A 27562-nucleotide genomic window follows, 5' to 3' on the forward strand; every position below is an offset into this window, starting at 1 on the left:
AAGCAAATTTGGGTTAAAACAGCAAGATGCCTTCAAGTACACAGCTATTTATAGCTTTCTCTCATGGAAGGTGGGGGGACTGGCTGGGTTCTCAGAGGTTAAAATTATCAATATGCTATCAACTTCGATAGCCCCACGAATAGGGTCTATCTATGCCATTTTAACTCTGAACACACCGGATGATCTTCCTAGAATAGCTGACAAGTGGTCATCAAAATTGGAAGCACCACGTAGCCTGTTTTTTAAATCCTTGGAACTTTCACAGAGAGACTTACTGTCAGCTAAATTGCAAGTACAGCACTTCAAAACCATTTTTTTCTTATATTTAACTCCTAGCAGAATTGCAAAGTGGAGCACGGGGGAGGGAACAACATGCTCATGCTGCTCAGCGGTTGGAGCTGACTCCATCCATATGTTTGCTACCTGCCAAAAACTGTCCTCTGTCCAGTCTAGAATACAGGAATTCTTGGGAAAGGTTGTTTCACAAGACTACACACTAACCCCCACAACTATTATGCTAGGGACCTGTGAAACACTAAGGTGGACTAGAGGAGGCGCTTTGGTGTTTGTAGCTATGACAGTTTGGAGGATCTGTGTAGCCTACGGGTGGAAAGACGCAGACCCGCCACCATTCTCTCAGTGGCTAGCCAGGCTAATGACGACATATCATCTTGAGAAAGCGATATACGCTAAAAAAGGTCGCAAAGGGAAAAGGAGAGGGATAGACATATGGGAACATATTACCACATGGCTTGAACGCTCAGACTAAATCTCTATATTTAAATCTTCAATTCCTTAGCACCTCCAAATCTCCCTTTCCATTTTTCTTTTTCTTTCTCTCTGTTCTGCAAGTCCCATTACACTTCTAGTTTTTGAAATTCTCTCACGATGCTTTATTGGTATGCACTTTGATGTTCCTGATTAATATTTTGAACTTTATCCTTCTATTGTGTAAAAACGGGGTGGGGGGAGGGGGGACACCACTATGTCAAGCTCTGTATATTTTGCAAATCTTGAAAAAAAATTTTTTTTTAAATGGAGTAATTTATAAAAGAGATGTGTGGATCCACTGGTGAATAATTGCTGCTATCCTACCTCCTTTCTCTGAGCTCATTCTCTTTTGGTCATCTTGGGTATGGCTTCTGGAGATCTGGAGTAGATTCCTCTGACAACCAGGTTTCAGTTAAGAACAGGATATCCAGCTTAGAAGATTCTAATAATTTGAGTATTTCCACCTTATCTTTGCCTAGGGAAGGTGGGTTTAGTAAAGCCGCTTTTAACGACTCCTCAATCTGAGGATGTAGAAGAGTCTTATTGTTTGTTGGTCCGCAGTGAGGGCTGTTGAGTACCAGTATGTGTGGCTGGCATACACGCCATTTGCCTCTAAAAACAAGACAAACATGAGGGAGATACTAAAATCTGTGTACCTGAAAGACTTTAGATCTTATGCAGATTATAAGAAATATTGAGTATACTACCTGACTTCTGGTCCCAGCAGTGGCAGCCAGGTGTGCCTGGGAGCAGACAGGCTTGTCTTTGGCAAAATGCTTGCAACGCACATGCCAAATGTTTGCAACAAACACGCACACAAACAATAATTGCTCTTTAAAAAGTCCATTCAATTGTGAACTCACAGATGTGACACAAACTCCAACTCTCACATGTACAGCCTCACACTTCACACCTCATTTATAAATGGATTAATGTAACAAACCAGATATCTCTTAACCACATTTTCAATGCTGCACAATTACACAGGCATTGTGCTCTGCTGTGCACGAACACATGAAAGACAATCCATCCCCAGGCACAAAGACCTACACACTGGAAATAAGTAATCAGATGGATCAGTCGCTTACACGCTCATATATAATGTTCCACCCAAGACAACCAATCACAAACAAACACATGCACACTGTCTCGCACACACAAATCACTTCCATACATTTTGTAGTGAAAGGTTAGGTTTCGACCAAGCCATTCACGGGCATCAACTACTCCAAGAGACCTACACACAGGGTGAACACAGATCTGTACAATCACATGTAACACCCCAAATAATCACGGCTCACTCTTCTCACAAAGGTGTTGTAGTCTATTCAACAGAGCTGTGTCATCCCAGAGTCTCTGAGGCAACACCCAATGTGGAATGCTGCTGAGGCAGTTGGAAGGTGTCAGTATCTGAGGAGGAAGCAGTTCTGTGGGTGGAGCATTCTGTAATATATAAATTCCTCCTCTCTATCACCCCCATGGACATGCAATACTTCATATATTAGCGACATGCGGAAATATGGAAACATGTACAACGCTTCAATTCTAAATAGGGAGCCCCAAATATGTGTTGCCGGGCCCCACAAATCATTAGTATATCAGCGAACTAGAAGTCAGCTTCATATGCTAGTTATGAATAAAACAACCACCTTACTTTAGGGAACAAAGTGCAGATATCAAAGGGTTCAATGTACAGTACTGTGGACAAAGGTGCTTAATAAAGACATGTATTCTGAGAAGAAACTAATATTGTTCTGTAAAAATATGCTTTTGTTTCCTCCTAGCATACCTCTTAATCCATTGCAGAGACAACCTCCCACTGAATACAAACATCAAAGAACAAGGTCTGAGCAGGTATTGGTGAAAATCAGTAACAACTCCAAACGGACCCATTCTGGACAAATGTCTGACGTTACAACGCATACATTTACAACACATGCACTTACAACGCAGTTTTTATATTGCGACATCCACTACAACGCATTCCATTGGATCGCATGACACTACATCGCATTTTTAAAAACTACCTTTACAACGCATTTCATTACATTGCATACTACCTTTACAACGCAAACCATTACATTGCATTTAAGGTAAGTATTGGATAGTATGGGGATACAAATGACTATTCCAACTCCAGGGGGTGCAACAGTAGGGTAAGTGTTGGATAGTGGAGGGGTAAAAATTACTATTCTAACTCCAATGGTATGCATTGTAATGGTATGCGTTGTAATGCCTGCGTAGTAGTGAATTGCGATGTAGTATCATACGTTGTAATGCCTGCGTTGTTGTGTAATGCCTTGTAAAGGATGTTGCGTTGTAATGCCTGTGTTGTAAGTGTAGTGCGATGCAATGGTTGCATTGTAAAGGTTGATTCCCATTTTCCAGATATAAAGGAGTTAAGATCACACATTGAGGCCACACTAAATCTTTGATGTATTATAACAAGGTCACAAAGTGACCCCCTTGCACAGTACACCTCAAGTCCTGAATTTCAGCAAGGATACATAACTCGGCTCTAAACAATGTTAATGGGTGTTTAAATATCATAATGCACTGTCCTTTAAAGAGCCATGGCTAAATGAAGGGATTCATATAGAACAGTGGGCCATGTAGTCTCACAGTTATTAAATATCACACACACACACCTGCCTACTGCATTCACACTTGAGTGTGAGAGGCTCGGGGCACCCCCTCCATCTAACGCCTCACTGACCTGCTGAAAGTGAAGGGACAGCAGACAGGCTCCTCCTTCCGCTGGACAGACGGACAGAGCACCAGGGCTTCTCCCTCCTCTGCAGCAGGTTGGGCTCCGCTGCTGGTGCTGATTCTGCCGCCGCTGACCCGGAAGCAGACACGTGTGAGAGGGCGGGGGCGGGGCTTCTTTCCACCTTCGCTGCTTCCTCTGACGCTGCCGCCGGTGACCCAGACACTGTTCATCTCTCAGGCCTGAGGAGAGCTCCATCGGCCCCGTTGCTTCTGCTCCGGGTGACCCGGAAGTGAAACTGTTCATGAGTTTCCAACAGTGAAGGAGAAGAAACCCAGGAGAGAGGAGAGCGGTGAGACTAAGGAGGGAAGGGAGGGGAGGGGGGCACAGACGGGGCAGAGGGGAGGGCACAGAGGGGGCATAGGAGGAGGGGGAGGGAGGGAGGGGAATGGAGGGAGGGAGGGGGGCAGGGGGGCAGAGGAGGGAAGGGGGCGGAGGAGGGAGGGGGCAGAAGGAGGGATGGGGGAGGAGGGGGCAGAAGGAGGGAGGAGGAGGGATGGGGGAAGAGGGGGCAGAAGGAGGGAGGAGGAGGGAGGGAGGCAGGGAAGGGGGAGGAGGGGGCAGAGGGAGGGGGGCCGTGGAAGAAGAGGGGGCAGAGGAGAGGGTAAGGGGGGCAGAGGAGGGGGTAAGGGGGGCAGAGGAGGGGGTGAGGGGGGCAGAGGAGGAAGAGGGAAGGGGCAGAGGAGGGAGAGGGGAGGGGGAGAGGAGGGAGCACAGAGGAGGAGAGGGGGAGATGGGCAGAGGAAGGGGGGCAGAGGAGGGGGTGAGGGGCAGAGGAAGGGGGGCGAGGGGCAGAGGAAGGGTGGCGAGGGGCAGAGGAGGGGGGAGGGAAAAGGAGGTGGGATAGCGATTGTTTACCGAAGCACCTTCATATGCAGGCTACAAGAAGCAGGAATCGAAGACTGCGAAAGCGTCCACTTTTCCCTCCAAATAACTCCCAACAAATCCCTCTCGGGTACCCTCGTATACCGACCACCCGGCAATCTAGAAAACTTTGTCGGTTCACTACTAGACTCCACGATCTCCTCCTGCACCTCAACCTCTAATTTTATCCTGCTTGGAGATTTAAACCTCCATTTCGAGGACAGTTCAGACAAAACCGCAAGGGACCTCATTTCTGAACTAAAGGCACTTGACGTACACCTCTTAAATTCAGAGGCAACTCATACCAAGGGTCACCTTCTAGATCCTCTTTTCATCAACCTGTCAAAAATAGAAACACGACCTTCACTCCCGTTGCCATGGTCTGACCATTCCCTCATTCCTTTCACTTGGCAAACTACTCTAAACACTCCCCAAACCTCGTCTTCTAGAGAACAGGATAGAATCTGGTCCAAACTCTCATTTGAGCGTTGGACCCAGGAACTGATAAGCTCCGCCCCCTCCGCTCTCCCTGATCCCGTAAAAGCAGACGAAAATTTCACTAGATGGCTCACCTCTACTCTTGATGTAGTCGCTCCCAAGAAAAATATAAAGAAAAAAAGCATGACCTTCAAATCCCCATGGTACTCCCAGGAACTAAGGAACCTTAGAAAAATTTGTAAGATCCAAGAGCGGAAATGGAGGAAAAACTGGGACCCCATCATCAAAGATGAATATAAAAAAGCAATGAGGACCTACAAATTAGCCCGAAAATCAGCCCAAGCATCCTTCTTCAATGAAAAAATTAAAAATGCATCCAATTCATCCAGGGAGACTTATAAAATAGTCAAAGAGCTACTCAAAATCCCCAATCCTCCTTCCACTCAGCAACCTACAGTCTCTAGATGCAATCAAATAGCAACCTTTTTTCAGAACAAAATCACCAACATTCTACAAACCCTCCCACCTATAACGGATAACAAACTCCACTATGAACTGGTACCCCCCACAACCGGCCTGACTCTAGACAGTTTTCACCAGCTGTCCAACGAAGACTTCTTGAAAACTCTTTCAGGCATGAAAAGCGGTTCACCCACTGACCCAGCCCCCATTCGTATCCTTAAACAAGTCGGACCAACTATCTCACACCTTGCAACAAATCTTATTAATGCCTCTCTTAGCCAAGGAGTAGTCCCCCCTAACTGGAAACATGCAATAGTCAAAGCTCTTAAAAAAAAAACAGGCCAGGATCCTTCAGACCTTTCCAACCTGCGCCCAATCTCTCTCTTACCAGGCATGAGTAAGATTGCAGAGAAACTGGTCAACCAGCAACTGTCGGCTTTCCTCGAAACCAACAATCTCCTACGCCCATCGCAAACAGGTTTTCGTCCAGGGCAGGGGACCGAGACCGCCCTCCTGAAAGTAGTCGAGGAAGCCAGATGCATCTTGGATTCAGGGGGATCAGTTTTACTGATCCTCCTGGATCTAAGCGCTGCATTTGACACGGTGGACCACAAGATCCTGATCCAGCGACTACTCAAACTAGGAGTGAGGGATAAGGCGCTTACTTGGCTTTCATCTTTCCTGAAGGACAGAACCTTCCAGGTCTGTGAAGGGAATAAACGATCAGATCTTTTCCACCTCCAGTGTGGGGTACCACAGGGCTCTTCACTGAGCCCTACTCTATTTAACACATACATGGCCCCACTGGAGGATGTGGTCACTCCCTTTCGGATAAAAGCCGTCACATACGCTGACGACACCCAAATGGTTGTGTCCTTTTCCCTTGAAGGCGAAAAGATAAAAAACCTCCATGACTGTCTTGAGGGAATCCATGATTGGATGTCCAACTCAAGACTGAAACTTAATGGCTCCAAAACCGAGCTCATGTTGATGGGACATCAAATATCACCTCTTCCCTCAGCCATGTGGCCCTCATGCCTGGGTCCCCTTCTTCAGCCCAAGACGGAACTCAAGAGTTTAGGCTTCTGGCTAGAACAGGATCTATCTCTGAAAACACAGACAAAAAAAACAGCCGGTACCTGTGTGGGCTTACTTCGCTCAGCCAGGAAGATTCTCCCACTACTCCCCGCACAATCACAAAAAATGCTCATCCAGGGCCTAATATTATCTAGGTTAGATTATAGCAACGCCCTCTTCCTGGCGGCCCCAGAAGCCACCATCAATGTTCTTCAGAGAACACAAAATGCAGCTGCTCGGATTCTGACAGGAACCCCCCGAAGAGCATCTGCCAAACCAGCCCTAAAGGCACTTCATTGTTTACTTATCCGAGAAAGGGTCATATTCAAAGCCCTATGCACCACCCATATGTTATGTTATGTTATGTTATTTATACTTTTGTATAGCGCAACGGTTACTCAAAAAGAGTGTCCCGGCGCTTTGGGTAAGGAGAACTGATTCACAATAACATAACACATTAAAAACAACAGAGAACACACAGGAAAGAAGAGGGGACTGCTAACGGGACTACTGAGTGAACAACCAGGTCTTAAGACCTCTCCTAAAGTCAAGCAGATTCGAAGCCCCCCTAAGAGGGAGCGGAAGCGAATTCCACATCTGTGGGGCCAGCAGGCTGAAGGAACGGCCACCCAGGCGCGCTCTCTTAACACGAGGAACAGCCGCCAATAGCAAAGATTCTGATCTCAGAGAACGAGCTGGATGGTAAAAAGCCAGTCTCTTTTGAAGATACCTTGCTCCCACAGCATGGAGAGCCTTGTATGCCAGAGTCAAAGCCTTAAAGGCGATCCGTTTACGGATGGGTAGCCAGTGCAGAGTCAACAACAGGCCCGAGGCGCTAGCACGTCTGTTTAGACCAAAAATGGCCCTGGCAGCCGCGTTCTGCGCAACTTGAAGACGCTGCAACAGGTACTCTGGTAGGCCCAGGTAAAGAATGTTGGCATAATCCAACCTGGAACCTATCAGTGCCTGCACAGTCAGCTTCCTGTGCTCCTCCGACAGAAGAGGCAAGAACCTCCGCAACATCTTTAATAGGCCGAAGCAGGTGCCGGTCACTCCAAGGATCTGGGCTTTCATCGTCAGCCCCTTGTCCATCTTAACCCCCAAGTTTTTAGCCATAGGGGAAGAACCGGACGGAGGGAACATATCGATGGGCCACCAGGCCTACCAGCTCGGCTCCGTATCGCACCCGAAAAAGAGTACCTCAGATTTATCGGAATTGCACTTGAGGCTGTTCAGTTGGAACCATGTGAACACCACCCCAAGGCAATTCCGGATACTCTCCCCGTCAAAGTCAGCCCCTCTCTCACAAGAAAAGAGGAGCTGGGTGTCGTCGGCATACGACACGATCCGGGCGCCAAACGACTCCACCACCGCCGCCAAGGGGGTCATAAAGATGTTGAAAAGGGTTGGGCTCAATATAGAGCCCTGAGGGACCCCGACTCCCAAAGGCGGCATGGCGGCGGTGTCAGGCGGCGTCCAGATCGTTTGCCGGCGGCCAGCTAGAAAGGACGAGAACCAGCTGAGCACCGTCCCCCTAAGACCAATCTCATAGAGTCTAGCGAGAAGGCCATCATGGGGGACGGTGTCAAAAGCCGCCGACAAGTCCAACAACACCAGCATGACTTTGCCCCCGGTATCCAACACCCCCTTGATAGTTTCAGAAACCTCAAGGAGCGCCGTCTCGGTGCTACGATTTGAACGGAAGCCCGACTGGGAGTCATGTAAGATCTCATGGGTCTCCAAAAAATTGGAGAGCACTGACTGAACATATTTCTCCAGGATCTTAACGAGAGCCGGCAACAAGGAGATCGGCCTATAGTTGGCAGGGACCTTCGGGTCAAGACATAGAGCCATGCAAAACCTAGGGCCTCCAATGCTGAAGACCATGCTCTACCCATACAAACCCAACAGGTCCCTCTGTTCCTCCCAAAGTAACCTGGCCACTGTCCATAGAGTAAAGAAAGCCCTCACTGGAGGACGCCGCTTCTCTGTTACAGCTGCTACTCTATGGAACGCCCTGCCAACCCAGCTTCGCGCCGAACCCAACCACATGAAATTCCGGAAACTACTCAAAACTCACCTCTTCCCACTATAAAGTTTCCATCCCATCTCTGCCCCCCTCCCTTCCCTCAGTTGTATATGCAATCTCAGCGCTGGGACGCTCTCGGGCAGCCATGCGCTATATAAATCCCGCTTTCATTTCATTTCATTTCATTTCAGGGGCAGAGGAGGGGGGGCGAGGGGCGGAGGAAGGAGGGACAAGGGGGGCAGAGGAGGGACGGGGAGGATGGGTGAGGGGGATCTTAGGAGCATCTGAGGCAGAGGAGGCAGGCAGAGGGGGGGAGTCTTAGTGGACCCGGTGGGCTTTAAGGTGGGAGTGAAATAAAAAAGCCAAGACTTGGCCTTTTATAGATATTTTTAAATATTATGTCCAAATATTCTTGTACCATATGTTACAATGTTATTAGTGATGATTCGCTCAGCAATAAATATCTGTTGTAGAAGATACCCTTCAAGGCGAACATACGCTATCCAGGAAACACGTTACGTCTCAGTGATGTGAGACCTTTTACTGCAACTCTTGTAACTCGGCCGTGAGTCGGTTTGACAGAAAAAGGCCTCTTTCCCCCGTTTTACACCCACTAGTGCAGGTTACAGTAAAAGGTCTCTTTTCCCCGTCTTACACCCACTAGTGCAAGTTACAGTAAAAGGTCTCTTTTCCCCGTCTTACACCCACTAGTGCAGGTTACAGTAAAAGGTCTCTTTCCCCCGTCTTACACCCACTAGTGCAGGTTACAGTAAAAGGCCTCTTTCCCTGTCTTACCCCCACTAGTGTAGGTTACAGGAAAAGGCCTCTTTCCCCGTCTTACACCCACTAGAGCAGGTTACAGTGAAAGGCCTCTTTTCCTGTCTTACACCCACTAGTGCAGGTTACAGTAAAAAGCCTCTTTCCCCATCTTACACCCACTAGTGCAGGTTACAGTAAAAGGCCTCTTTCCCCGTCTTACACCCACTAGTGCAGGTTACAGTAAAAGGCCTCTTTCCCCGTCTTACACGCACTAGTGCAGGATACAGTAAAAGGTCTCTTTCCCCCGTCTTACACCCACTAGTGCAGGTTACAGTAAAAGGCCTCTTTCCCTGTCTTACACCCACTAGTGCAGGTTACAGTAAAAGGCCTCTTTCCCTGTCTTACACCCACTAGTGCAGGTTACAGTAAAAGGCCTCTTTCCCCGTCTTACACCCACTAGTGCAGGTTACAGTAAAAAGCCTCTTTCCCTGTCTTACACCCACTAGTGCAGGTTACAGTAAAAGGATTCTTTCCCCCCGACTTACACCCACTAGTGCAGGTTACAGTAAAAGGTCTCTTTCCCCCGTCTTACACCCACTAGTGCAGGATACAGTAAAAGGATTCTTTCCCCCCGACTTACACCCACTAGTGCAGGATACAGTAAAAGGCCTCTTTCCCCCGTCTTACACCCACTAGTGCAGGATACAGTAAAAGGATTCTTTCCCCCCGACTTACACCCACTAGTGCAGGTTACAGTAAAAGGTCTCTTTCCCCCGTCTTACACCCACTAGAGCAGGTTACAGTAAAAGGCCTCTTTCCCCGTCTTACACCCACTAGTGCAGGTAACAGTAAAATGCCTCTTTCCCCCTCTTACACCCACTAGTGCAGGTTACAGTAAAAGGCCTCTTTCCCCGTCTTACACCCACTAGTGCAGGTTACAGTAAAAGGCCTCTTTCCCCGTCTTACACCCACTAGTGCAGGTTACAGTAAAAGGTCTCTTTCCCTGTCTTACACCCACTAGTGCAGGTTACAGTAAAAGACCTCTTTCTCTGCCTTACACCCACTAGTGCAGGTTACAGTAAAAGGTCTCTTTCCCTGTCTTACACCCACTAGTGCAGGTTACAGTAAAAGGCCTCTTTCCCCGTCTTACACCCACTAGTGCAGGTTACAGTAAAAGGTCTCTTTCCCTGTCTTACACCCACTAGTGCAGGTTACAGTAAAAGACCTCTTTCCCTGTCTTACACCCACTAGTGCAGGTTACAGGAAAAGGCCTCTTTCTCTGTCTTACACCCACTAGTGCAGGTTACAGTAAAAGGCCTCTTTCCCCGTCTTACACCCACTAGTGCAGGTTACAGTAAAAGGCCTCTTTCCCCCTCTTACACCCACTAGTGCAGGTTACAGTAAAAGGTCTCTTTCCCCCGTCTTACACCCACTAGTGCAGGTTACAGTAAAAGGCCTCTTTCCCCGTCTTACACCCACTAGTGCAGGTTACAGTAAAATGCCTCTTTCCCTGTCTTACACCCACTAGTGCAGGTTACAGTAAAAGGCCTCTTTCCCTGTCTTACACCCACTAGTGCAGGTTACAGTGAAAGGCCTCTTTTCCTGTCTTACACGCACTAGTGCAGGTTACAGTGAAAGGCCTCTTTTCCTGTCTTACACCCACTAGTGCAGGTTACAGGAAAAGGCCTCTTTCCCTGTCTTACACCCACTAGTGCAGGTTACAGTAAAAGGTCTCTTTCCCCCGTCTTACACCCACTAGTGCAGGTTACAGTAAAAGGCCTCTTTCCCCGTCTTACACCCGCTAGTGCAGGTTACAGTAAAAGGCCTCTTTCCCCCGTCTTACACCCTCTAGTGCAGGTTACAGTAAAAGACCTCTTTCTCTGCCTTACACCCACTAGTGCAGGTTACAGTAAAAGGTCTCTTTTCCCCGTCTTACACCCACTAGTGCAGGTTACAGTAAAAGGCCTCTTTTCCCCGTCTTACACTCACTAGTGCAGGTTACAGTAAAAGGCCTCTTTCCCCCGTCTTACACCCACTAGTGCAGGTTACAGTAAAAGGTCTCTTTCCCCCGTCTTACACCCACTAGTGCAGGTTACAGTAAAAGGCCTCTTTCCCTGTCTTACACCCACTAGTGCAGGTTACAGTAAAAGACCTCTTTCTCTGCCTTACACCCACTAGTGCAGGTTACAGTAAAAGGTCTCTTTTCCCCGTCTTACACCCACTAGTGCAGGTTACAGTAAGAGGTCTCTTTCCCCCGTCTTACACCCACTAGTGCAGGTTACAGTAAAAGGCCTCTTTCCCCCGTCTTACACCCACTAGTGCAGGTTACAGTAAAAGGCCTCTTTCCCTGTCTTACACCCACTAGTGCAGGTTACAGTAAAAGGCCTCTTTCTCTGTCTTACACCCACTAGTGCAGGTTACAGTAAAAGACCTCTTTCTCTGCCTTACACCCACTAGTGCAGGTTACAGTAAAAGGCCTCTTTCCCTGTCTTACACCCACTAGTGCAGGTTACAGGAAAAGGCCTCTTTCTCTGTCTTACACCCACTAGTGCAGGTTACAGTAAAAGGCCTCTTTCCCCGTCTTACACCCACTAGTGCAGGTTACAGTAAAAGGCCTCTTTCCCCGTCTTACACCCTCTAGTGCAGTTTACAGTAAAAGGCCTCTTTCCCCGTCTTACACCCACTAGTGCAGGTTACAGTAAAAGGCCTCTTTCCCCCGTCTTACACCCTCTAGTGCAGGTTACAGTAAAAGACCTCTTTCTCTGCCTTACACCCACTAGTGCAGGTTACAGTAAAAGGTCTCTTTTCCCCGTCTTACACCCACTAGTGCAGGTTACAGTAAAAGGCCTCTTTTCCCCGTCTTACACTCACTAGTGCAGGTTACAGTAAAAAGCCTCTTTTCCCGTCTTACACCCGCTAGTGCAGGTTACAGTAAAATGCCTCTTTCCCCGTCTTACACTCACTAGTGCAGGTTACAGTGAAAGGCCTCTTTTCCTGTCTTACACCCACTAGTGCAGGTTACAGTGAAAGACCTCTTTCCCCGTCGTACACTCACTAGTGCAGGTTACAGTGAAAGGCCTCTTTTCCTGTCTTACACCCACTAGTGCAGGTTACAGTGAAAGACCTCTTTCCCCGTCTTACACCCACTAGTGCAGGTTACAGTGAAAGACCTCTTTCCCCGTCTTACACCCACTAGTGCAGGTTACAGTAAAAGGCCTCTTTCCCTGTCTTACACCCACTAGTGCAGGTTACAGTAAAATACCTCTTTCTCTGCCTTACACCCACTAGTGCAGGTTACAGTAAAAGGCCTCTTTCCCTGTCTTACACCCACTAGTGCAGGTTACAGGAAAAGGCCTCTTTCTCTGTCTTACACCCACTAGTGCAGGTTACAGTAAAAGGTCTCTTTCCCCCGTCTTACATCCACTAGTGCAGGTTACAGTAAAAGGCCTCTTTCCCCGTCTTACACCCTCTAGTGCAGGTTACAGTAAAAGGCCTCTTTCCCCGTCTTACACCCACTAGTGCAGGTTACAGTAAAAGGCATCTTTCCCCGTCTTACACCCACTAGTGCAGGTTACAGTAAAAGGCCTCTTTCCCCGTCTTATACGCACTAGTGCAGGTTACAGTAAAAGACCTCTTTCTCTGCCTTACACCCTCTAGTGCAGGTTACAGTAAAAGGCCTCTTTCCCTGTCTTACACCCACTAGTGCAGGTTACAGTAAAAGGTCTCTTTCCCCCGTCTTACATCCACTAGTGCAGGTTACAGTAAAAGGCCTATTTCCCCGTCTTACACGCACTAGTGCAGGTTACAGTAAAAGGTCTCTTTCCCCCGTCTTACACCCACGAGTGCAGGATACAGTAAAAGGCCTCTTTCTCTGTCTTACATCCAATAGTGCAGCTTACAGTAAAAGGCCTCTTTCTCTGTCTTACACCCACCAGTGCAGGATACAGTAAAAGGTCTCTTTCCCCGTCGTACACCCACTAGTGCAGGTTACAGTAAAAGGTCTCTTTCCCCCGTCTTACACCCACTAGTGCAGGTTACAGTAATAGTCTCTTTCCCCCGTCTTACACCCACCAGTGCAGGATACAGTAAAAGGCCTCTTTCCTTGTCTTACACACACTTGTGCAGGTTACAGTAAAATCTCTTTCCCCGTGCTGTCAGTGTTGGGCGCAGTGCTGGGGGCTCCCACTCCTGGTGGGCTATTTCACAAAGCCGCTTTAAGAGATGCGTGGAATTGCGTCAGTATGTGGGCAACGAGAGTGGCGTTCTCATAATGCTTTGTTCCGTTTACCACAGAAAAAACACAAACTTGTATTAACAAGCATTGGCATAGCCAATAGGTCTGGCCTTTGCTACCTTATAAGTATTTAGCTATGCAGCACAATATCCATGGTGCAACAACATCAACTGTTCCATGGCTAAACACTTATACGGTCCCAAAGGCGAGACCTATTGGCTATGCCAATGCTTGTCTTATTTGCAAGGGGATGGTGTTTGGGGGGGGGACCTTTGTATGCGGGAGCTTGTTGTGGGGAGCTTAGTTTTTCGAGGGGCTGTTTGGAGGGGCCTTGTTGCATGGGTTGGCTTGTGGATGGGAGTACGTGAAGCTACTTGGGGCCGTCTTGTTTGAATGTGGGAGTGTTGGACAGGCCTCGTGGAAGGCCCGCTCCCTCCCCGCATGATAGGGCCCGGACACCGGCTCTCCCTGTATCCCCAGAAAGAACCAACCATCCCGGCAACCCACCGAGGCAACCCGCAACCCGTCCCCAACGGGACGCCTGCTCCCGAACACCCCGGTATCGGCTGGCCGGGCCTCCATCAGCAGCATTGCCCCGGCCCAGCCGCCATCTTGGACACTGCATCACGAGGCCGCGTGGCCTCGGCTCGACCCCAACCCTGGGCCTGGCCAGGCCCCGACATCGAGGCACCACCATCCACCCAGGAGGTGAAGAGACCACTTGGCAGGTCAATGAGAGAAAGGAGTGTCGATGGCTCTCCCCCGGCAGGTGCCGATCGCCCCCAGCCTCCCCGGGCGCTGGCTCCACCCCCCTGCTGGGTGTCTAGACTCCCTCATCCCGGACCTCCCGACCTCCAAGCGCGAGGGTCCGGACATCAAAGGAGACCAGACCTATAACTGGGGCTGCTCCAGAGCAGGAAGGCAGTTGTATCCTGGAGTCGAGAGACACCTTGAAGAACTCATCCCTGACGGACTGCTGGCGCTGCCGCAGCCCTGCCTTGTGAACCCATCTCTGAAGCCTGCTGGCGCTGCCGCGGCCCTCTACAACGTGAACCCTCGTCCAAGCCTGCTGGCGCTGCCGCGGCCCTCCTTCGAGAACTATCATCCAAGCCTGCTGGCGCTGCCGCGGCCCTCCTTCGAGAACCATCATCCAAGCCTGCTGGTGCTGCCGCGGCCCTCCTTCGAGAACCATCATCCAAGCCTGCTGGCGCTGCCGCGGCCCTCCTTCGAGAACTACCATCCAAGCCTGCTGGCGCTGCCGCGGCCCGACCTTGCAGACCCCTAAGCTCGAGGATTGTGAGCTTCCCTCTTGCCACGCCTGTTCCGGACCGGTACCAAGACTGTCCCGCTACCCCTTTCCCTACAGAGACTAGAATTGAGAGGACCCTCGTGTCCAGACCTCACTGTATCGCTGATAACCTTGCTTCAAGAACCGTATATAAAGTGTGTTGACCTCATCCTTGTGTGGTGTCCATCTGTGGGGGGGAAGTTACTCGTCTGTACGATCGCTGAGACGGCCCTCACCGGAGGCCTCTCCACCTGTCCTCGGCCGACCCTCCGGGTCCCCGTCTAACAGGGAGCAGGTGGGGAAATCTTGTTTTGGTGTAGGGATGGTTGGTGAAGAACTTTCTAGTATGCTGTGGCTTGTTGAAAGTGATGGACTAGACGTGTGTGTGTGTATGGGGGGTCCCTGCTTGGAAGTTGTGGCTCAATAGAGTATTGCTTGGACACAAACCTATTGGGTGTCTTCATCGAATGGCTGTTGAGGGTTGTTATTTTCATTGCGTGTGTGTGGGGGGGGGCTCGTTGGGAAATAGTTTGCTTGGAAGTGGAGACTGGTTGTGAAGAGCTTGATGGGCTGTTGGGGCTGGCTTTCTTTGGGCGTGGGGCTCTCTGGGGTATTGTGTAGGCACTTGGGTTGCTGGGGGAAGTCTCCAATGGATGTGGGTCGTGGCAGGTGGCTATATGGTTGAATATGGGGAATGGATGGGGTGTTCTCCTTAAGATGTGGGTGTTCACAGGGCTTATTTTGCTTGGCTTTTGGGACTGGTTGGGGAAGTGTTATTTTGGTTTTATGCAATGTAGAGCTTGGGAAGAGCTTGCCACGGTGTCAGTCCATTTGGTGGTTTGCTCTTGATTGAACGTGGAATCACTATGGGATATTGCGTGGACGCTGTTGCGGAGGGTTGTTCAGGACGTTGGGCTTGGTGTACCTTGAAATTGAGTTTTGATTGGTATTGTTTTGGTTGCATGTGGTGCATGGCTGTGCTGATAGTAAGGTTTGTTTGGAAGATGGTGGGTGGATATGAGGGTTGGACTTACTCAGACACACTGGATGTTGGAAAGTAGCTGTTACTTGGTCTTATTTTGGCTGGGTGTGGGGACTGCTTAAATCGACTTTGACTGGAGAGTGGGGCTGGTTCGAGGGAGCATGCATGGACGAGGGGGCTGGTTGGGAGTTGACCTTACTGGCGTCTACATCGTCCTTCATCTGATGGTGATGTTGATGGCACTTACTTTGTTTATCTGCTGCCAGCACATGTTGGTGGTCATGCTCAAAGGAGGGGTGCACTGAAGTCGTTTACCAGGGGTTGCGTTTTACGCACATGTGGATGATAGTTTGGGTGCTTTACCTTTCAGTGGGATGTGAGGGCTCGTTTGATGTCGTTCCCTTGGGTTTATTGGTAGGGAGTCTCGCGGGAGTCTTTTCACAGCGGCTAGAGCAGTTTGATCAAGAGGTCGGAGTGCTGAAATCATGGAGCACTGAAATCCTGAAACTACGCACCAGCATGAACTACTCCGCTCAGTATCATCTGTGTAGGTGGAGGGGGCATCGGTAGGTGTGGGGAGAGGCGGCGCCAGTCTGACCCCCCATCTACAGATTCTGGCGAGGAGGGGCTGCTCTTCGTGCGCACTCACCCCTCCAGCCCCGGCCATGCCAGGGCTCCCCTGGCTCTCAGCCTAATTACTAGCAGCTGGGATGTGTCCTGAGGTGCCCTTGGCAGACACTGCCAGGGAGTGAAGAGCAGACGAGAGGGAGGCGGGGACCGGCGCACCGGGGCAGGGGGTAGGGATAGGGAGCAGTGAGGAGACTGGGGAGCACCAGGGAGGGGGCAGAGACCGGAACCGAGCTTGTGTGGGGGCCGAGGGGGCTCCTCTCCAAGTCCCCGCACACCCTCGTCCCTCCGCCGCCGCGTCGCACCGCTGGAAGAAGGGAATGAAGACAGGTGCACAATAAAGAGACGATAAAAATAGAGAATGGGAGCGACCCCACACCCAAGAGAAGGGGTACCACAGGTAATTAAAGAGCAAATCTCTCCTGGGAAATTGATTTCGTTGTACTAATGGATCCTAACCATCCATACTCATGTACTCAAAACCATTTATCCCCAAGATTATAACGTCCCCGATCACAACCACAAATAGAGACAACCAGGGCCCCAATAGTCAGCTAGGCAGAACAATACTCATAAACACATGATATGCAAAAGTAAATGAATTTAATATAATGTATAGAACTTACACAATGACTAAAAGTACTTAAACAAAAAGGTATTTCATCTGATACATACGTAATAAAAAACACCAGTGTGCTAGAAAGATAAACAATAAAACAAAAAATGAGAGAACAACAAACAACAATGTATAATCAAAAAAACATCAAGAATTTGTTACTCCATGTAGGATTCATTGTTGTATTATCTCTTGGGTGTCCATGAATCATTTCATTTAGTCAATACCCAATCAAATCCTTGGATGTAACACCCAAAAGTACGTTGACGCGTTTCGATGGCCTTTATATTATTATGCGCCACCTTCCTCAGGACAATGTATATAGAATGTTCTCTTTCAATTTAAAAACACCAGTATATCCTCACAATCTCACTGGGGTGGTTCAGGAACTGTTTCCACAATGTAGATGTATTCGCCGGGCACCTTGGGGCTCCAATTATATCTTGGTGCAGGCACGCTCCCTGCAGGGTGGTGTGTCCTCTGCTGGGAAATTGTTAAAAATGAAGCGGGGCTCCAAACGCTTCTACAGTCGATACGGTAACTCAGGGGTTATCTATCCTCCCATGCGGTGTAGCTGATCCTTTTAAGCATCAATGAAATTTCTTTTAACGATGAAAAGGATTTAAGTGTCTTTCTTTAAAAAGTATCGGGGTGCAGTGACTCTAAGCGCATATGCAAAGTAGTTCCCCTGTATCCATCCCCAGTCTTCTTCCACTCCTTCTATGTATGCTTGATTAGAGCGGTGAATCTGTCAGCGGTGTAACGGCGCCCTCCCGACCGTCTTCCGAAAAGCACACTAAAGAGAGGCAAAGTGGGACGGGAAAAGAAGAGAGAACGTGAGAAGTAGAAGCAGAGAGGGGAATGAGGTGGGAAAAGAGACGGAATGAAGGATAGGAAGGCAACCAAAAGAGAGAAGAGGAGAAAACAGAGTCACAGTGAGTCAGGTGAAAACAACACAAGCAGGAGTGAGGAAACACGCTCGCCATGACGCCGACTTTTCTCTATTTCTGCCGTCCCATTTGGACGGACTTGGCCTGACTTCCTGCTGGCCTAAAAAATGTATTATCTTCTTTATGGGGCCATCTTTTTGGCCCCATAAAGATAACAAACCTTTTACACCAGCAGGAAATCAGGGCAGTCAGTCCAAGTGGGACGGCAGAAATAGAGAAAAGAATACGTCACCAGGACCTATTTCCCGAAGGCTGGCCACCGTTTAGCATAAACGGTGACGCCGGCCAATTGGAAAGAGGGGCGGGGCTTAAAGTCCGCTAGTGACACTGACTAAAAAAGACTCGACCTAAAAACAAGTCTACCCCCCCCCCCAACATAAACACACACGACACCTTCAGGAACAGTTCGGGTACAGAAGTAAATCATACTTGGTAAAGAAAGGGTGCTCCACCCCTCGCAAGAATGGGCTTGTGTGAGAATCATAATTCAGGCCCCTGTACCCGCTTTGGGTCCCGGTGGCACTGTACCTGCTGTCCCACTGATAACTATGCCTCTGCAAAGCGCATGAGACGAGGAATATGACTCTGCAATTTAATTCCTGTGGGACTCAGAATGAGCGACTCAGGGTTTTGAAACAAGACGGGTGATCATTACTCGACTCAATGGCAGCCCTCTTATCGGCAGCAATACAATGAAAGGTTGGGATGTCCTACGGCGAATACATATTTCTACAGACAGCGCGCAACCCACTATAGCAATGGCAGAAATCCTACAGTGTATCATCGCAAAGGGAGGTACAACTAGAGCTACCAAGGGCCAAAACAGTAGCGTATGTTCGAAATGAGTGACTTCAATCAACAACGTGCTTTTCACCTGGGATTCCAATTTATCATTGCTGCCACTTATTTGTCCTTTCAGAAAACTCTGGCCATGTTAGATGGGTTTTCCTCACTGTCACTCTGCTGTCCTTTTAGTAACTTCTGGTCATGTCAGATGCGTTTATCCTTGCTGTCATTCAGCCATCCTTTTAAGTTACCTTGGGTCATGCTTGATAGGTTTGTTCTTGCTTTCACTCAGCCATTCTGTCCGTAACCTCTGGTAATGTTAAATGGGTTTATCCTCGCTGTCACTCAGCCGTATTAAGTAACCTCTAGTCATAATAGATGGATTTCTCCTTGCTGTCACTCAGTCGTCCTTTCAATAAACTCTGGAAATGTTAGATGAGTTATTTTGCTGTTACATCCACGGTGAATACGTTTCTGTCTTTCGGAGGATCTTCACTAACTCACGTCTATTTTATGAAGTTTCTGAAAATCTTCGTTAATATTTTCAATTATTTAAACTTATAAAAGTGATCATAATTTCCAAAAAATCTCTTAGGCTTAGTCTTTATGCTCTAGTACTATGCCATAGGTAGCTTCCTTTGACTTTATGTGATTGGGCGGACAAGGCTAATAGGGGTTTCAGAGACCTTGTCCGGGTAAGATCTCCAAATTTATTCCAAGGGCAAATATGTACGCTGGAGAATCCACTCCTGGGCAGAGCACTGGTTATAGTGGGGAAAGTGGTTGTCAGACCTCGAGATCTCTGCCCTTGAGTACAAGGTCTCCGTTCAGCAACAGCCTAGCTCTTTGATCTGGATGTGCCCTTAAGGGAACTGAGGAAGGTGAGAAATCACTAGAGATATCTTCTTTAAAAAAAGGAAAAATAGTTTCACTTACTGTGGTCTTGTATAAAGGCATTGATAGTGGGATGCACAAGCACTTTGGTGTCTTGTATAAAGGCATTGATAGTGGGATGCAAGAGTGCTTTGGTGCCTTGTGTAAGGTCATTGATTGCGGGATGCAAGAGCGATTATGTGTCTTGTAACAAAGGGTCAGTGTTGGGAAGTAAATGGACCCTGCCCAAGCATTTCTGCAAAGTTCTTAGGCTCACATAGAAACGATGCTGTCTTTCATCATGAACATATTTCTTAAGTTGCCTTCCCTTTCACACAATAACCTTTTACACACATTTGCGTGTGTCACAATGTTGGATTTGTTTCTTTGAAACCTCTTTGCTTACAGCGTCCACTTTGCTTAAGATTATCACGACTCCTTGAAGACCAAGGCCCGACATACATTGTGCAAATGTTCTATTTTTCATTCATGGGTGACATAGCTATCTGTAGACCATAACCACGCTGTCTTGCACAGGACTCGCAAGGATGCTTTACATTATGAATAAACATCCGTTTCCTAGTGTTGTAAGAAGAGCGATTTGCCGTCATTGGCGAGGTCTCTACATGCTGATGCTTCGGCCCAGCAGCCTGCTGATATCTCTGTAAGAGATGTCCTGCTTGTGACCACGATGGAGACCTCCATTCCTTCCCTTCAGGTAACAAGGGTTGGATCATCCAGTACGTGGACTCTTGGCAGAACACACACACGCCCTTGACACCTAGGTTAGGGGAAGCATAGTCGGAGTACGCCAGATTTCTATATTGTTTTATATGCTTGCTTGTGTAAATTGTTTTAGCACGATGGTGGAACTTTTCATTCTGTTCACTGTCCTAATACTTCTAATAACTTTCATTTGCTTCTGTCTATTGATCATTGCAGCACATATACTCTACACAAGAATCACGTTGGTTCAATAAACATTGAAAACATCCCACTGTGTACGAGTGACTGGGAAAAAGGATTCCTAATCTGTGCTTGGTCATGGTAGAGCCTCATTGCCACCCATGTGTTATGCAGCATCTGAAGAGCTCTTATGAGCTGACAAAACCAGATCATAGAGGGAATGTTATTTTCCAAAATCAGTTTCCAACGCCACACGATGTCACTCAATACCAATTTAAGTATCTAGGTGACACAAGATTATCCCAGCAAAGACCTTCTCAATAGTGCCTAGACGCACGGTTTGCCTGTCTGGAGCATGGAGCTGACCACTGTTTGCAGACTGAAACAATGGAAGTCCCAGGTCAACCAATGGAAGTACGTCTGAGAGGCAGGAAATGTCCTAAACAAAAAAAGAAACCCACCAGCTGGAAGGAAACTTTATGTCCTTAATAGAAATCCATTCCGAGCAGGGCATTTTCACCTTTAAGAAAGATGATAAAATTCTTGATTTGTAACTGGTCCTTTAAAGAGCCACCACAAGCCTGCCTGGTAATGTTCATTTAGAGGGAACAACAGGCTCTCACCTTACTCCAACCATGACTTTGCCATATAGTTTCCACTCTACGGTAGGAACTGCACGTTTGTGGATGGCTTAACTCTTGGAATGGTGCCAAACTGACTGCAAGCACTCCCTCAGGATGTGTTGTCCTTTAGGCCAGCTAGTTCACAGTGCCACCACAAGCTCCTCTAAACCTAGACGAGTAGCCATGCTAACGATGCCTGCCCATCACAAGTTCTTCCAGTTACCTGTTTTGATTCCCTCACTACCTGTCTGCGCTCTCGTCTGTCCAGACTTGTCAACACGTTTTTGAATTCTGCCAATGGTATCTCTGAGAGGTGGTTGTTCGAGAGCTGGTGGTTCCACTCTTAAACTGTTCTATGTTTGAACCACGGTTTCACATATTAGCTGTATGAATACGGAAAGTGATCAGTCTTTATTTTTATAACTTAAGTGTAGAACTTCGGGAGCTGCATTAGACTGGATGAAACATTTTGCCATGACTTTACCAACTGTAGGTTGCACCAGCTAACATAAGAAGTCCATAAAGAAGTAAATATTCAAATGTCCGTCCAATGTTGAGAAAAATCAGAGTTCTTTATTCTTCTTTACAATATTGACAATTGTACACCAAACAGCCAACACGTTTCGTTCTATACGAAGAATTTCATCAGGGCTGTAAAACAATATTTAAAACACATATGTAATACAATATAATGAAATGCATATTTTTATACATATAATTCATTGTATACAAACAATTAATAGCATAGCCTCCTGTTTTTTAGGCTATGCTATTAATTGTTTGTATACAATGAATTATTTGTATAAAAATATGCATTTCATTATATTGTATTACATATGTGTTTTTAATTTTAAATTTGTTTTATTGGTTTCAAAAACAATGACAGACAATGCATCGCAGTAGAAAGGCATCATGTAAAGGAAGCATCGGGTACAGACATATAAGGCTTCTCCACAAATCGAGTTGCAAGCAAGGTACATGAGCCAGGTTATGGATGAGCTGCACAACTCATATATGCCAAGTATAGCAGAGACGCACAATTTTGAAAACAAGACCCTCCAACTCCCCCCCCCCCCCCCACCCCAGCCGGTGTGCCAAAATTGAGAAACAAACATTAAACCACCCGTAAGGGGTATAGTTTGTCCCATCAGGAGGTCATGGAGGATCTTCAGGGATTTCTGTGAGGCGCAGTAAGCGGAGATACCTGGGACACGTGATCTCGTTGGATTCGCTGGAGAGGAGGGACAGCAATGGCAGCCACACTTTCTGAAACGTGTCTGCGGACTGTGTGAGTATAGCTTGAATGCGCTCCATGCCTAGCGTAAACCAGAGTTTATGCAGCCATCCCGTGTGGGTGGGCTTGGTGGAGGATCCCCAGAGTGACAGAATGTGTTGTGTTGCTGCCTGCATCGCAATTCCCATCTGGCGCCCTCGGATTGATTTCAAGGGGAAGGCGAGCGCGTTGGGAAGGCCTAAGATAGCATAGGCAGGGAAGCGTGGGATCTCGGTATCGAAAGTCTTATCTATATCATTTAAGACTGCAGTCCAGTTTTTTTGACCTCCCGACAGTCCCAGAGGAGATGAGTCATGGTGCCCTGTTCCCCGCAGCCTCTCCAGCAGAGCGCACTACGAGCCGGGTTCCCCTTGTTGAGCCTAACAGGAGTAAGGTGCCAGTAAAGGGCTAGCTTCACCGCCGCCTCTCTGCCCGCTGTGTTACGTGTAGTGTGAGGGGCCCTAAAGTATATGGAGCTCCATTCCTGGGCCGACAATGTTCTCACCAATTCCGTCTCCCAGCGTCGCTGTCCGCCACTCGACCCAAGGCGGTTGGGGGTGTGAGCATCTCGTAGAGGTCCTATATAAGATGTTTGTCGGTTTCTCTCGTCACCAGCCACCGCTCAAAATTTGTCATATGCCTGCTCACCAGGGGAGCATAATCCGGGTGCGTGAGCCAGTGCCTGATTTGAAAGTACTGAAACAAGTGGTGAGAGACAACATCATAACCCTTTGACAGTTCGGAGAGAGGGAGAAAACCCTGCGGGTCGAAGAGATGGCCCGCCGACCTGCAGCTCGTGCCTCGCCATTGTAAAAAGGCGCAGGGGTCAGTGCCCGGTGGGAATTCGGGGTTGTCCAGAAGGGGGGTGAGCGGGGAGGGAAAGGTTGTCAATTTTCTCTTAATTGCAACCACGTCCCACACGCGTAAGATAGTGCAAGTGATAGGAGATTTCTGGAGGTATTTCGGTCGGTCTTGGCGGCGGATGTACGGGACTTTCCAAAGGGACGTCTGGGCCATCGCCCTGTCTTGAAATAGCCATCTCTTTTCAGATTCCGGCCTATACCACTCCACCAGATAACGGAGTTGGGAGGCTTAGAAGTACTGGTGGAGATTGGGGATCCCGAGGCCGCCTTCATCGACACCGCGATATGCCAGTTGTTTGTGTAGGCGCGGGCGCTTTCCCCGCCAGATAAAATGGTGAAAGGCAGTCTGGAGATGTGCGATAGCCCCAGCTGGAGGAGTTACCGGAATGGTCTGGAAGATATACAAAATCCAGGGCAGTGCCGACATTTTCACTGCCGCGACACGGCCCAGCAAAGAGAGCGGTTGTTTAGACCACTGCACGAGGTCAGCTCGAATTCGGGAGGAGAGGGTGTCGTAATTGAGGGAAACCGTTGATTCCGTGGAGGAGGTGAGCATGATGCCCAAATAAGGGAGTTGTGTTGTCGTCTGCAGACCTCCGCCATATGATGGCGCATCGCCTAGAGCTCAGGCGTTCCTGCCCAGGGGCAAGATCAGCGACTTCCCCCTGTTAATTTTAAAGCTAGATATGGCGCCAAAGGTGTCAATCTCCTCCAAATAAGCAGGGATAGAGTGTTCCGGGTTATCGAGGGCGGCAATAATATCGTCGGCGTATAGGCCGATCGTGTGTGGCTCCCCGCCAAAAGTGATGCTGTGAATATTGGGGTTATCGCGAATTTTTTGCACCAGAGGCTCGACGTAAAGGGCAAATAAAAGGGGTGAGAGTGGGCACCCTTGCCTTGTGCCTCTTTGTATTTCGAAGGGGCTAGAACGGTAGCCGCCCAAGTGGACCCGTGCGGAGGGGAGATGGTAACAACTCGCAATCCAGGATTGGAAGCGATCCCGGAGCCGAAAGCGGGCTAGCACCCGCTGTAAAAAGTTCCAATCGACGTGGTCAAACGCTTTTTCTGTGTCGCTTGCGACAAGAGCCGAGTCCGATTGCTGGAACTGGGCCTTGTCGACCAAATGTAGGATCCGTTTGGTGTTATCGCTACATTGGCGGCTCGGGACAAAGCCTGATTGGTCGGGTTCCAGAATCCCGGGCAGACACGGTTCAGGTCTTAATTGAGAAGAGAAATGGGGCGAAATGCCGAGCAGTGTGTGGGATCTTTGCCGGGCTTAGGCAACACCACAATTTCGGCCGTCAGCATACAGGGGGGGATGGAACCCGGGCCGGTGAAGGAATTGAAGAGCTGGTCAGGATAGGAGCAAGTAGTGAGCTGAAGATCTTATACAAACCGGCCGAAAAACCGTCAGGCCCCGGAGATTTAAGAGGGCGGAGGCGAGAGATAGCTGCCAGCACCTCCTCCAGGCAGATGGAGGCCTCCAGGGTATCCACCGTTCCCGGGGAGAGTGCGGTAATCTCCGCTGTCTCCAAATAGCTGTCAATATCCCCGCTCGGGGCGTTATCAGCATGGTATAGTGAGGCATAAAAGTCTCTGAATGTTTCCGCGATCTTTGTCTCCCCCCTCAACTGCCACACCATTGTCGTCTCGAAGGCCGGAAATCTTCAAGTGTTGTGACTTGGCTTTCAGCGCGCTGGCCAGAAGTCGGCCTGTTTTATTCCCCCCGATGTAGTACGAGTGGCGCAGTCGGAGAACCGCGAATTCAGCCCTGTCGGTATCTAGGCTGGCTAATTGGGCACTGGCGGCCTTCAATTGTTTCCACACCCATGGAGCCCCGGTCCGACTGTGAACTCTCTCGAGTTCAGAGACCTGGGCAGAGAGGTCCTCTCGCTTCGCTTTACGAGCCTTAGCCTCTGCTGCCGCTATGGCAATGAGGTCGCCACGGACCACCGATTTCAGCGCTCCCCACAGAGCTGTGATTGGCGTCTCCGGTGTGTCATTAATGGTTAAGTAATCTGTGATACATGAACGGATTTGTTTAGTTACCTCTGGGCGTTGTAACAGAGTCTTGCGTAGTCTCCACGCCCCTGGGGGGGCGACTAGGGCTAGGAAGCTCAAGCAAAATCTCCACGGCATCATGATCGGAGAGGGCGGCAGGGACAATGCTGACGTCAGCGAGGGAAGTGGCCAGGTCGGAGGATCCTAGGAAGTAGTCGAGCCTGGTGTAAGTGCGGTGCACATGGGAGTTGAAAGTGAATTGGGACGCAGTAGGGTGCTTAGCCCTCCACAAATCCACCCAGCCCCGCTCCTGTAACCAAGCCTTACCTGCACTGGAAAGGGCGCCCGTGTCCCCATATCTGTGGCCGGACCTATCCATATGAGTGTCCAACACTAGGTTGAGATCCCCCCCCAAGGAGCAAGAGGGCGTCGGGTGACTGAAGCGCCTCTGAAATGGCACCCTTCATAAAGGGCTCTTGACCTGTGTTAGGGGCGTAAAAGGAACCAATGGTGAGGTGTTGATCGCCAATGTGAAAGGTGTAGGCCAGGAGTCTGCCCTTAATTTCCCCCACTTTATCCCCTATCCTCCCTCTGAAGTGCCTAGAAATCAGAATGGCCGCCCCCGCCTTCTTCGATGGTAGTGAGGAGAAAAACTGCTGTGGAAAAGCGCGGGAGCGCATCCTATGCCAATCTTTCGTAAGCAAATGGGTCTCCTGAAGTAGACAAATCCCCGCCCCTGAGTTTTCTAGATATGACATCACTGCCCTCCGCTTGATGTGATTGTTCAAGCCCTTCACGTTTAGGGTCAACACTTTCAAGGCAGAATTAGCCATTACAAATCAGGTAAAGGAGAGGTGTTGTATGAGGATGACAGCGCTGTGCTCTGAAACGAGGGTAAAGGGCGACAAGCCCAGAATGTGGAATTCCCTGTGACACACCGGCTTCTCTCCCTCCCCTTCCACCCCTCCCCGCCCACCCCCCCAAAAACTCCCGTTCCTCCCTCCATCCCTAACCCCAAAAAACCCCCAGTCCCAATGACCAGTCCCCCGCTTCCCTCCACCCGGATCCAACTTCCCAACTTTGTGGATACAATGTCCCAGTCCTGTCAGTCCAACACAGGTCTGTGGTAACAATACCTATTGGGGTGATGTCCAATGCCGGCCTTCGTGGCCCCCTGCCCGTCCCCTCCGCTTAGTATGCAACAATGCGGTGATACTCCCCCCTCCCCCGTCAGAGAAGTCAGTCGGCGGATGATGTCTCTTTGGCCACTTCTAGATTGGCCGTAGCTCTGTCCTGTGAGATGAGCTTCAGGCTTGGAGCGTAGATCCAAGGATCGTCTTCGGCCCACCGTTTACCAGCCTCCAAGGGAGGACTCCTGGGAGGGCCCCACTGGCGATGCGTCGTCTACCATTTCAATGCCCAGTAGTGTGCAGGTGTCCTTGAGGGAACGCAGCTGTTGTAGGGCCCCATTCCATTTGAAGATCAGACGGAACGGGTGTCCCCAGGAGTAGGGGACCTCTTGTTGATGCAGAAAGTCCGTAGCCACCCTGAATGTCTTCCTCTTCTGGAGAGTGATAGCAGAAAGGTCCTGATACAGGGCGATGGGGTGGCAGCGGTACTGAAGGGGTTGGTTCCGTCGAGCTTCTCGGAGAATCCTTTCTTTGAGCGGGAAATCAGGGAGGAACGCTAAAATATCCGGTGGCGGGGCAGATGAGCGCATGGGGAGCCCCACTCTGTGTCCCCTGTCTATCTGAGGGTTCGCCCAGTATCTCACGGAAAAGATCTTGTAAATAGCCAGTGACGTCCGTCCCTTCTGCTTTTTATGGGCCCCCCCGGACATTTATGTTATTACGGCGGGACTGATTTTCTAAGTCCTCCGCGTAGGCCTGGAGGTCCACCTGTTGATCTTTGAGCCGTAAGACCTCCTGCTGGAGTTGCTCGACCGCTTCTCTTCTCGTTTGATCGGCTTCCTCAATGGATTTCTCTCCCAGGCCCTCCACATCTCTCCTAAGCTCCCTAACCTCTCCGGCCACCTCTTGCTTCAAGGCTTTGAAGTCGTCTCTAAGGGAGTTAAACAAGGACTCCAGGAAAGATTTAGTGATTGTCACATTATTGTCAGCGGGCGTCGGTCGTGACTTGGGGACCTCGGGGGAGGGTGGCCCTATGTCGTGTTTGGCGTTGCCTTTCGCAAGCATCTCTGGAAGCGTGCGTTCCCCTTTCTTCCTGAGACCCGCCAAACTGTCCGCTGCGCTTCCGTCAGACCGGTGGCCCTGCCCGTCAGGGCCCCTAGGGCAGAATTTTGGGTGTGTGTGTGTCCCAACGCAGTTGTCCCCGATATCGTGGTAGGTGGCAGCGCCGACCAAGGGCAAGGTC

The 27562-nt window shown here is 49.3% G+C and overlaps 1 pseudogene across 1 annotated transcript in view; it reads left to right on the forward strand.

Moving 5' to 3' along the window:
* The first annotated feature begins 3749 nt into the window (after positions 1 to 3749).
* The window catches only part of LOC147736875 (uncharacterized), a 52053-nt pseudogene continuing 28240 nt past the window's right edge, over positions 3750 to 27562 (forward strand). The window contains exon 1 of the transcript XR_015307516.1: positions 3750 to 3830. The product of XR_015307516.1 is annotated as an uncharacterized LOC147736875 (transcript). The remainder of the gene's footprint in view (positions 3831 to 27562) is intronic.

Source organism: Lissotriton vulgaris, chromosome 1_2, assembly GCF_964263255.1.
Source record: "Lissotriton vulgaris chromosome 1_2, aLisVul1.2, whole genome shotgun sequence".
NCBI lineage: Eukaryota > Metazoa > Chordata > Amphibia > Caudata > Salamandridae > Lissotriton > Lissotriton vulgaris.